The sequence below is a fragment of the Ranitomeya imitator genome, chromosome 1, assembly GCF_032444005.1.
Source record: "Ranitomeya imitator isolate aRanImi1 chromosome 1, aRanImi1.pri, whole genome shotgun sequence".
NCBI lineage: Eukaryota > Metazoa > Chordata > Amphibia > Anura > Dendrobatidae > Ranitomeya > Ranitomeya imitator.
In genome coordinates, this window is record NC_091282.1 from 1,115,674,764 (window position 1) to 1,115,687,311 (window position 12,548).

General features: G+C 43.4%; 1 protein-coding gene across 4 annotated transcripts in view; it reads right to left on the minus strand.

The window, feature by feature from the left end:
* SLC7A2 (solute carrier family 7 member 2) overlaps positions 1-12,548 on the minus strand; it is a 155,736-nt gene that overhangs the window by 90,015 nt on the left and 53,173 nt on the right. The gene's annotated exons all lie outside the window — the stretch shown is intronic.

Sequence of the window (12,548 nt, forward strand, 5' to 3'; positions counted from 1 at the left end):
AGCTTTGAACCCCCAAGTATTTCACTACAGTTTATAACGCAGAGCCGTGCAAATAAAAATATTTTTTTTTCACAAAAATTATTTTTTAGCCCCCAGTTTTGTATTTTTCCAAGGGTAACAGGAGAAATTGGACCCTAAATGTTGTTGTCCAATTTGTCCTGAGTACGCTGATAACCGATATGTGGGGGGAACCACCGTTTGGGCACATTTGAGGGCTCGGAAGGGAAGGAGCGCCATTTGGAATGCAGGCTTAGATGGAATGGTCTGCAGGCGTCACATTGCGTTTGCAGAGCCCCTAATGTACCTAAACAGTAGAAACTCCCCACAAGTGACACCATTTTGGAAAGTAGATCCCCTAAGGAACTCATCTAGATGTGTTGTGAGAGCTTTGAACCCCCAAGTGTTTCACTACAGTTTATAACGCAGAGCCGTGAAAATAAAAAATCTTTTTTTTCCCACAAAAATTATTTTTTAACCCCCAGTTTTGTATTTTCCCAAGAGTAACAGGAGAAATTGGACCCCAAAATTTGTTGTCCAATTTGTCCTGAGTACCCTGATACCCGATATGTTGGGGTAAACCCCTGTTTGGGCACACGGGAGAGCTCGGAAGGGAAGGAGCACTGTTTTACTTTTTCAATGCAGAATTGGCTGGAATTGAGATCGGACGCCATGTCAAGTTTGGAGAACCCCTGATGTGCCTAAACAGTGGAAACCCCCCAATTATAACTGAAACCCTAATGCAAACACACCCCTAACCCTAATCCCAACGGTAACCCTAACCACACCTCTAACCCAGACACACCCCTAACCCTAATCCCAACCCTATTCCCAACCGTAAATGTAATCCAAACCCTAACTTTAGCCCCAACCCTAACCCTAACTTTAGCCCCAACCCTAACTGTAGCCTTAACCCTAGCCCTAACCCTAACCCTAGCCCTAACCCTAGCCCTAACCCAATGGGAAAATGGAAATAAATACATTTTTGATTTACTTTTATAGCGGGTTATTTAGCGGATTTTTATGATTGGCAGCCGTCACACACTGAAAGACGCTTTTTATTGCAAAAAATATTTTTTGCGTTACCACATTTTGAGAGCTATAATTTTTCTATATTTGAGTCCACAGAGTCATGTGAGGTCTTGTTTTTTGCGGGACGAGTTGACGTTTTTATTGGTAACATTTTCGGGCATGTGACATTTTTTGATCGCTTTTTATTCCGATTTTTGTGAGGCAGAATGACCAAAAACCAGCTATTCATGAATTTCTTTAGGGGGAGGCGTTTATACCGTTCCGCGTTTGGTAAAATTGATAAAGCAGTTTTATTCTTCGGGTCAGTACGATTACAGCGATACCTCATTTATATTATTTTTTTATGTTTTGGCGCTTTTATACGATAAAAACTATTTTATAGAAAAAATAATTATTTTGGCATTGCTTTATTCAGAAGACTATAACTTTTTTATTATTTTGCTGATGATGCTGCATGGTGAATCTTTTTTTGCGGGACAAGATGACGTTTTCAGCAGTACCATGGTTATTTATATCTGTCTTTTTGATCGCGTGTTATTCCACTTTTTGTTTGGCGGTATGATAATAAAGCGTTGTTTTTTGCCTCGTTTTTTTTTTTTTCTTGCGGTGTTTACTGAAGGGGTTAATTAGTGGGACAGTTTTATAGCTCGGGTCGTTACGGACGTGGCAATACTTAATATGTGTACTTTTATTGTTTGTTTTTTTTTAATTTAGATAAAGAAATGTATTTATGGGATTAAAAAAAAAATTTCTCATTATTTATGAATATATATATTTTTTTTTTACACATTTGGAATTTTTTTTTTTTACTTTTTTACTTTGTCCCGGGGGGGGGGGAGGGGGGGGGAAGGAACATCACAGATCAGTGATCTGACAGTTTGCACAGCACTCTGTCAGATCACCGATCTGACTTACAGTGCTGCAGGCTTCATAGTGCCTGCTCTGAGCAGGCTCTGTGAAGCCACCTCCCTCCCTGCAGGTCCCGGATGCCGTGGCCATCTTGGATCCGGGCCTGTAGCAGGGAGGGAGGTGAGGAGACCCTCACAGCAACGCGATCACATCGCGTTGCTGCGGGGGGCTCAGGGAAGCCCGCAGGGAGCCCCCTCCCTGCGCGACGCTTCCCTGAACCGCCGGCACACCGCGATCATGTTTGATCGCGGTATGCCGGGGGTTAATGTGCCGGGGCGGTCCTTGACCGCTCCTGGCACATTGTGCCGGATGTCAGCTGCGATAGGCAGCTGACACCCGGCCGCGATCGGCCGCGCTCCCCCCTGTGCCACCCTGTATCATATATGGTCACAGCAAATCTCCTGCACTCAGTCGCAAAAGACCAAAAAGACAGTCATAGCATGTATAGTAAACGATGCCTGCTGGTACTTAATAAATATAAATATAATAAGGAACGGTCTCACCAATTCCACAACGAGGGCAACGGAGCGCCGGATATTCCCCTGTCAGGTAGACATCCAAAATACGAAGGGATGACAGTCCCTATATCAATCCCTATGGAGCTGTCAATAGTCTATCCCCAAAGCTCATGCCCTTACAAGGGCAGTCCACAACTACCCCTATAACTAGAAAGCCCTGCACTCTCCCTTATAGATTCGTCCCTACGCGTTTCGTCCAAGCCAACTCTTCAGGGGACATGCTTGCTTGCGGAGAAGGAGTGCCTATATATTACAGAAGAGGGACATAAAGTCCTGCCACCCTCTATGCTGTCCTGCAGAGAGTGAGGCGAAAATAGGGCCTTAGTAAATAGGGGCCAGGGTGTGAAAAAAACACACATCTACCGACCTCCCATAGGGCAGACACATTAAAGGGACACTGTCACCTAAATTTGGAGGGAACAATCTTCAGCCATAGGGGCGGGGTTTTTGGGTGTTTGATACACCCTTTCCTTACCCGCTGGCTGCATGCTGGCTGCAATATTGGATTGAAGTTCATTCTCTGTCCTCCGTAGTACATGCCTGCACAAGACAAACCACCAGTGGAACACCGTCACACCACACACACACACACACACTGTATACCCAGTATGCACCACACACACACACTCACACTCTCACACACACTCATGCAGCCTCTTGCGCGGTACCACCAGCGGAACACCGTCACAACACAAACACTCTATACGCCGTACGCACCACACACACACACACACACTCACACACACTCACACACTCACACAGCCTCTTGCATGGTACCACCAGCGGAACACCATCACAAAACACACACACTCTATACGCTGTATGCACCACACACACTCACACACTCACGCAGCCTCTTGCGCAGTACCACCAACAGAACACCGTCGTGAACACCGCCGCCGGAATCAGCCGAATGATTCACTGACTGCCGCCATATTTGTATAGGAGGAGTGCATGTGCAGTTTTAATGTGACCACTGCTATCTGTCTGCACAAAGATGGCGGCGGTCTTATTTACTCCTCCTGCGTGAATTACGCGCAGGTGCAGTGAATCATTCGGCTGATCCCGGCGGCAGACGCATGACGTGCACGACGTGCCTACATGCAGAGGAAGCTGGTCACATTAAAGGGGTTTTCCCATGTACAAAAGTTCATTTTAGAAATTCACTGTGTCTGACTGTGTACGGAGCACACCACATCTCCTGGGCAGGGGAGGAAGCAAAACATAATACTGACATTACAGCAGGGGATCACAGTTGATTCATTTTGTGAGGTAAAATATTTCACTGACTGTTTTGAAAAAATATTTTACCTCACAAAATGTATCCTCTGCAATCTTCTGCTGTAATGTTAGTATTGTCTTTTGCTTCCTCCACTGCCCAAGAGCTGCGACTGCGAGCACATGGGGGGAGAGAAATACTCAACGCTGCAAAGCCTGCCCCCATCGTAACCGGGCCTCCATCTAGTATAACATAAAACACTTGATTTAATATCACATCCTGATGACAGATTCCCTATAACGTAAACCTGTCACTAGATTAATGATGCCCAAACCATCGGCAGCATAAATCAGAGCCTGGCTTCACGATTAAAACCAACTATGTCTTTTTCTGAAATGTTGCAGTGTTTCAGAGAAGATATTGTTGGAAAGCCACCTGGGGACTGTATGGAGCAACCTGCTTAGTATGGCCTGGGCCCCAGGCCTTCTGCCTGCCCTGCTCCAGGTGATTACCAGGTCTTTCATTATGTGCACACATGGAGGAGACCTGTCAATCACTGGGCGTGGGGAGGAGAGACGCCAGCCATGGGCCATGCTGGACTAGTCAGGTCGCTCCCTATAGTCCCTGGCTGTGTCTTCAGACTATGCTTTCTCTACAACACCACAGAATTTTAGGACTGTGGTTGCAATCATGCTGCCAGGCTCTGCTTCAAGCTACCTTCATGCCAGCGCCCACCTGTGGTCAGTGGTGGGTACCGCGTTCACAAGCGCTTGCTCTGTGCCTTGGACGCATTAGGTACACTGATGAAGGTCTGAGACTGACTGAAACATCCGTACAATTTTGTTTTAACTGTGTTGTGAAGAAACCAGATTGTATCTTTTTTTCCCAGACAACCATGTTTTTTGCAAACCAAAAGAACTGGCTTTTTATCTGTATATTGGCTTGTGAATTTAAGTGTTTATGTCTGGTGGGTCAAGACTATCTAACATACTGTGTAAAGGTACCGTCTCACAGTGGCACTTTGGTCGCTACGACGGCACGATCCGTGACGCTCCAGCATCGCTCCAATATCGCTCCAGCGTCGTAGACTGCGGTCACACTTTGCAATGCACGACGCTGGAGCAATAATTTCATGACGTATTTGCGATGTAGAAGCTGTTGGTTACTATGCGCACATCGTATACAATATCGTGCACACCTTTGTTACACCATGCGATCATGCCGCCACAGCGGGACACTAGGCGACGAAAGAAAGTTTCAAACGATCTGCTACGACGTACGATTCTCAGCGGGGTCCCTGATCGCAGGAGCGTGTCAGACACAGCGAGATCGTAAGTATATCGCTGGAACGTCACGGATCGTGCCGTCGTAGCGATCAAAATGCCACTGTGTGACGGTACCCTAAGTCTGTAATAGTGACTGTACATAGGGTGTGTTAAGCTTTGTTTATTGATGTGTGCTTATATGCTAATAGTGTTACCTAATCCCATCACCATTGTTTACCTTATCTTGATGTTGGACTGAAGGACTCTGGGTAATTCTAAAAATAGCTTACATGCCTTGGGTATAAAAAGACTCAGAGATCACATCCTGGGGGAAACTGAAGTACACAGAGCTACCAGCCGGACATTCTGCAAACCACCCAACAGACAAGAGAAAGGACTGCAGCCAATTCATCATGGCACCATCACGAGGGACACTGATCTATGATTCTATAGGACACAACCTAGGGGTTTACGGCTCCGGTTGGAAGGACACAGATCTGATCCAGTGACCATCTCTGAACCATGGATGTGTTTGGAGAAAGCCAGGTTTGGGACCCGCTGGTCGCCTGGTTCCATGGAGATGGTCAGATAAGCCAGGTGGTGACTCTCGTGTCAACTGGCTTTGGACCTTGTATGGACTCTATGGACAGTTCTTGGTCATCTCCCTATGCTTGTCGTTACTCCCGGGGCTCTCGTGCGGTTGCTGTGCCACATAACCCCAATAACCAATTAGCGCTGACTTCACTGTACCCGCCTCCTGTCGAACTGAACATGTAGAGGAAGTCCGGGCTGCAGCTGATCTTCAACTTCCTCTTCTTGTTCAGTTCGTACATGGCACCAGCGCTGATTGAGCGCCGGACTCACGTGTCACAACTGCACGAGAGCCCTAGTGCAGACCCCGCTGGAACGGCATCGAAATTAGAGGTGAGTATAAGCTTTTGTAATTTATCGGGCCCAAACATTTAGACCAAGAAGGGGTTGTTCTACTGGACAACCCCTTTAATTCCCTCATCTTCTCCATTCTCTGTGTCTGTGGTAATCGGACTGCACTTATGTCACCCTCCAGCACATCACGCTGCCTCTCTTTAGCCCCTGTCACCATTACAATATGTACACAACATGTGCCCAGGGAGAAAAAGAGCGTTATGTTCTGGGCGGATCCTCAAAGTGTTGCTGAGGCGATATGGGTGACTCCAGGACAAGTGCATAATAGGAAATCTGCCAACATGAAACCTATAGCAGCTCCTGGACGACTCCCAGCAGATAGCCCCATGTCACACACTGTTATTATAGTGCCATGTTCCCACATAATGGAAACACTGCGGTTTTTTCCTGCTCAGATTTTTTGTACAGAAAGTATGTTGCGTTAAATAGCTCACATAAATTGGATGTGATTTCATGAAAGCTCATGTCCCCTGTGCATTTAAAGACTTTGTGGAATTGAACATTTTTCTTGTGTCTTCGGGTATCCAAGGGGAGCCTGAAAAAATGCACATAAAAAACACAACTGCATTCTTAAGTGTTAAACCCAGCATAAAAAAGCAATAAAAATGTTATATGTCACATTCACATCAAAGATGGAAAACACAAAAAAATGCAACAAAAACACAAAAATCAGTGGAGATTGCTATTAGATGTTTGGTAGGCACCTATGAAAAACATGCAGAAAAAAATGCAGCGTCTCCAAATGTGGCGACTAGGGTTGAGCGACCTTGACTTTTTTAGGGTCGAGCCGGGTTTCGCGAAACCCGACTATCTCAAAAGTCGAGTCGAGTGAAATCGGCCGATTATGGCGAAAAGTCGAGGATCGACCGAAACACGAAACCCAATGCAAAGGCAATGGGATTTTTTTTTTTTTTTTCTCTCTCTCTCTCTCTCTCTCTCTCTCTCTCTCTCTCTCTCCCCTCCGTCCGTCCCTGAACTGAAAAGCTGGTGTTACACAGTGCAAATCGCTACAGCGCACAAGCGACAACATGGCGATAGGCGTCCACGCCCCTAAGACCTATGTCATCACTCTGCCCACGCCCCTTCATTGGCTGAAAAAAATGGCGCCAAGCGCGTCATACGAAACGCGACTTTGGCGTGAAAGTCGCGTACCGCATGGCCGACCCCACACAGGGATCGGGTCGGGTTTCATGAAACCCGACTTTGCCAAAAGTCGGCGACTTTTGAAAATGAACGATCCGTTTCGCTCAACCCTAGTGGCGACATGGCCTAGAAATAAAGATTATGTAGGTGAATTGCTTTGGCACAAATTTATAATAATAATAATATGTGATTATCAGAAATATTCCCAGTGTAGTGGAAAACAAATTCCAGAATAGGCTTCCCCAGACTTCTACAACTTGGAGAAAGAGCTTGCTGCCGCTGTGAACAGCGCGGCGGGCCAGTCTGGATGTCCCTGCTGACAAGGCTCTTACTAGGCAGCTTCCTAAACTCCTGGCAAAGACAGTATTCTCAGAAATTACTTTTAGGGGTTTTGGGTGCCATATGTAAAAAATGTTTACTCTATAGTGTCTATAGATTGCCTTGCGCAGGCGTGTACTACGGAGGACAGAGAATGAACTTCAATCCAATATTGCGGCCAGCATGCAGCCAGCGAGTAAGGAAAGGGTGAATCAAACACCTGAAAACTCTGCCCATATGACCGAAAACCGGTCCCGCCAAATTCAGGTGACAGGTTCCCTTTAAAAACAAGCTCTGGCACCGGGACTACAGAGCAGAGCGTGCAGCTCCATGTATTGCTGTGCGGCCACCCGCTCCGCTCTGGAGTGCCAGTGCCAGAGCTTGGTTTTAACCAGCGAGACTCGGCCGTGTCTCGCTGTGTGTGATCCCGGCCTTCCTCTTTCATACTTCTGTCTTTGTGCTCCTGTCGAAATACGTAGTTTTTTGAGAAAACAGGATCCTGCAAAAATATTTGCAGGATCCTGCATTTTCTCATAGACTTGTATTAGGCTTCTTTCACACTTCCGTCGGTACAGGGCCGTCACAAAGCGTCAGCGCAACGTACCGACGTACAGTGGTGATTTTTTGCACAACGTGGGCAGCGGACGCAGTGTTTCAACGCATCCGCTGCCCATTGTGAAGTCCCAGGGAGGAGGGGGTGGAGTTCCGGCAGCGCCTGCGCAGGTCAAAATGCAGGACACGATGTACGAAAAAACGTTCCCTTGAACGTTTTTTCGCTACGATGGTCCGCCAAATACCGACGCATCCAGTGCACAGCATATGGAACGTATGGCCATACGTTGCGATGCGTCGGTAATACAAGTCTATGGAGAAAAACGCATCCTGCGGGCAACTTTGCAGGATCCGTTTTTTTCTCCAAAACGACGCATTGTGACGGAGGCCAAACAACACAAGTGTGAAAGAACCCTTGGCGACGTATCGCGACGTATGGCCACACGTTTTGTCCGTCGTGCACTGGATCCTGCGGAATTTTATGGCCCGTCGTTTGGAAAAAAACGTTCAAAGAAATGTTTGTGTCTGCAGTGGAAAAATGCGCCAGGACGCCTCCTGCGGCATACGTCGTTCCACAGAATGAGAGCCTATGGACGCAGGATCCTGCGGTCACTGTGAAATGCAGGAATCCAGTGACGGATCCTGTTTTTACATTTGAACATGCCTGGAAGCATTTTCCAACCTGGGGGAAAAAAAATCAATCTCTCTTGCTCTCACTATTTTCACGACATCCGTCGATACGTCACAACAACCCATTATGACGCCCGCTAGCAGACGGAAGAGTGAAAGAGGCCTTATCCGAGCAGGTTCGCTCATCACTAGTCATAAGCATGGATACCTAAGCTACTGCAATGCCGTATATGAGGTAAGCACTGAGTGGACAGGTTTGGTTATACTTATGTCTGGTTAATAATATATGGTAGAATTCTTATTTATTATTAATTACTAAATAATTATTATTTGGCTAAATAAATGCAGCAGCTTTTTATGCCAAATTCTGGTCGTCTGGTTTTTTATTTGTCTGTTGTTTTTTTATTATGTAGTTTCACTCCCATGTGTCTCATGATAAGTAACTTGATAAAACAGTATTAAATTCCAAATCTTGGTTATAATGCGTATTATAAGTATAAAGCTCCCATAAAGATGGAGGCTCACAACTTTAGTGTTAGTAGAAAGCCAATAAAAAGGAAAGATTATAAATGAAAACCAAAAAAATAAGCCGGAACATAAGTTGGTATCCATGGAATGTATAGGAACATGTTCACACTGTGGTCATTTAACAGACAAAACCGATGATAGAAACAAAATGAGCATATGCCCTACTGTAAATACGCTAGATAGCAATAGTACATATAAATAACACCGGGTACTTAGTGAATACTGTTTTTGATCAAAAAAGTATAAAATCCATCCCACTGCAACAAAGTGTACCCAAATCGGGGCAGTCCAATCCTCTTGTATTAAAATCTCACCTTGTGTCAGACGACCGCAATATGGATGGGGGCAGAGCAGGAAGTGGGGCCTGATTGGTTAGACACCGGGCCATGGGAAGCTATATAGATAGCTGTTTGCACAAAGTACAAAAAAACTACAGCAAAACCAAAGAAATGAGCCGGAGCATAACTTGGTATATATGCAATGTATAAGAGCATATTCACACTGTGGCCTTTTAACTAACAAAACCTAAGATAGAAAACATTTATAAATCCCACATGTGAAGACTCCAGGGCTAATCGATCCCGATAATCCCATTACTAGCCAATGTGAATTCACCTTTAGGCTATGTTCACATGTCCAGTAATCAGCTGTTAGAAGTGATTCAGAAGCAGTCCGTTGACAAAAAAATTCTAGCAGACACAACTTTTTTTCTCCGCCTGATAAAAATTGATTTCCACTGGATCCGCTTTTTTTTTTTACCATTGAAGTTTATGGAAAAAGGGATCTGTTAAATAGTCATCCGTTTTTCTCCCATTTGAAAAGGATCCGTTTTTTGTTTACCGGAGGTAAAATAAATATTTGGCATATACTACTGGACATGAAAAGATACAAGTAATCAGCAATTTGAAACTGGTCCAGTCACAAAAAACTGATCCTTATGAAATGGGAGAAAAATGGACGACTATTTAACGGATCTGTTTTCCATAGGCTTCAACGTTAAAAACCAAGTCCCGTTGAAATCAGCTTTTTCTTCATGCAATCGAAAAAGTTGTGTTTGCTCAAATTTTTGGGAAACAGATTACTGCTGGATTCATTCTAACTGATGATTACTGGACATGTGAACATTATCTATGATTTACTGCTGTACTACTGTACACATGCAGAGCTAATGGCAATCTCGTGAAAGATCACATTGTAAATCCTAGACAATCTAGTTGAGAAGTCCTTAAAACGTTACTGTCACAAGAACCAGATAAAGCAGACTGCCGCCTCTGTCACTGCTGTCACATGGAACCGCGGGCGCTCCATAGCTGGCGCTCTTGTTAAAAATTCACCAACGTTATCATGAAAGCAAAGTGGGTGGACAAAAAAGAAGTCACTTAAACAAACTAAACTTGACCCTCACCTCGGTGAGAGATGAGCAGAACTTATCTGGCAGATGACTGAACTCTTTATTTCTGCCATTAACTCTTTCCCTATGAGGACAGAGAAATCGGAGGGCATTCTCCACCACCTTCTATCAACATTTACACCATAAAACTTTCAAAATGTAGATTACATGACCCATCTTACCATAAAATGTATATCTACCAAAAATCCTAACATGTGTAAGGGTAATACATGGCATACACTCCTACCTCCTGTCACTCAGTAGATTGTAAGCCCGTGAGCGCAGGGACCAGTCTGCCAGTTTGATTTTTTACTCTTTTCTCGTTTACAGCACCACAGAATTAATGGTGCTTTAAAAATAAAATAATAGCAATGATAATACTATGAAGACGATCAAGAGGTATTTATCCATCCAGATCAAGAAGCAGAGAAGGGCTAAAAAGCCACATGATGACCATGAAGATCTATGGCCACTGGTCCCCAACAGAGAGAACATGTGCCTTGTCTTTGCCCGTTCTACCCATATTTGCATTGGTTTTACCCAGTGAAATGGTGCGTTAATCCAATCAGAAAAAGAAGGCGTCTTATTTCTTTCCTTGAGAACTGATCTTACTGTGAGATTAACTTGTTTGCTCCACTACAACAAAACTCCATATGGGAGAAATAAATATGGCAAATGCTACATGTGATAATATAGAGCATATACTAAAGTCATTTGGAGGATTATTCAGAAGAAAATATGGTTTTGATTAGTGATGAGCGAATATACTCGAGATTTCTCGAGCACGCTCGGGTGTCCTCTGAGTATTTTTAGTGCTCGGAGATTTAGTTTTTCTTGCAGCAGCTGAATGATTTACATCTGCTAGCCAGCCTGAGTACATGTGGGGATTCCCTAGCAACCAGGCAACCCCCACATGTACTTATGCCGGCTAAAAGATGTAAATCATTCAGCTGCGGCAAGAAAAACTAAATCTCAGAGCACTAAAAAATACTCGGACGTCACCCGAGCGTGCTCGAGAAATCTCAAGTAACGAGTATATTCGCTCATCACTAGTTTTGATGCACTTATCGGCTCTGTGACATCAACATAAATATTATTTGGAAAATATTGTAAAATAGTCATTGAATATGGCGTACAATGATGGACATGTCTGGAGACGTTTTTGTTGAGACTCAATTTATGTATATGCTGCAAGTATTTAGGGGGGAAAAGAACTAAAAACTGTGCTTCACTGACAATAATGCAAGAGCTTTACTATGGTTTTAGAATGAGTTACTGTATATAGTTTTCTGTATAGGATAGATAATAGATATGAAATAGATCGAAAAAAGATATGAGTTAGATAGATAGATAATAGATAGATAGATAGATAGACAGATGATAGATGATATATAGAGATAGATACAGTAGATAGATAAATAGATGATAGATAGATATAGATAGATAGATAGATAGATAGATAGATAAGTAGATAGATACAGTAGATAGATACAGTAGATAGATGATAGATAGATGATATATAGAGATAGATAGATGATAGATAGATAGATAATAGATATGAAATAGAAAAAAGATATGAGTTAGATAGATAGATAATAGATAGATAGATAGATAGACAGATGATAGATGATATATAGAGATAGATACAGTAGATAGATAAATAGATGATAGATATAGATAGATAGATGATAGATAGATAGATACAGTAGATAGATACAGTAGATAGATGATAGATAGATGATAGATAGATAGATAGATAGATAGATAGATGATAGATAGATAGATAGATAGATAGATAGATAGATAGATGATAGATAGATAGATAGATAGTTAGATAGATAGATGATAGATGTAATGCTGCAGTGTTCAGTATACAGATATATGCAGACATAGTACAATGGGCTCCTATCACTGACGACCTACAAGCGCTATATAATGAAACAGATCACACACAGACAAGACTCCTAGGAGTATTATATGTTATGTTTCATCCAGAGAATATCTGACTAATAATAATCACAACAATAATAATTTTTACATGATAGATTAGTACATTGAAATCATGAATGTTTTTCTCATGCTACACATTTTCTAGCAATACG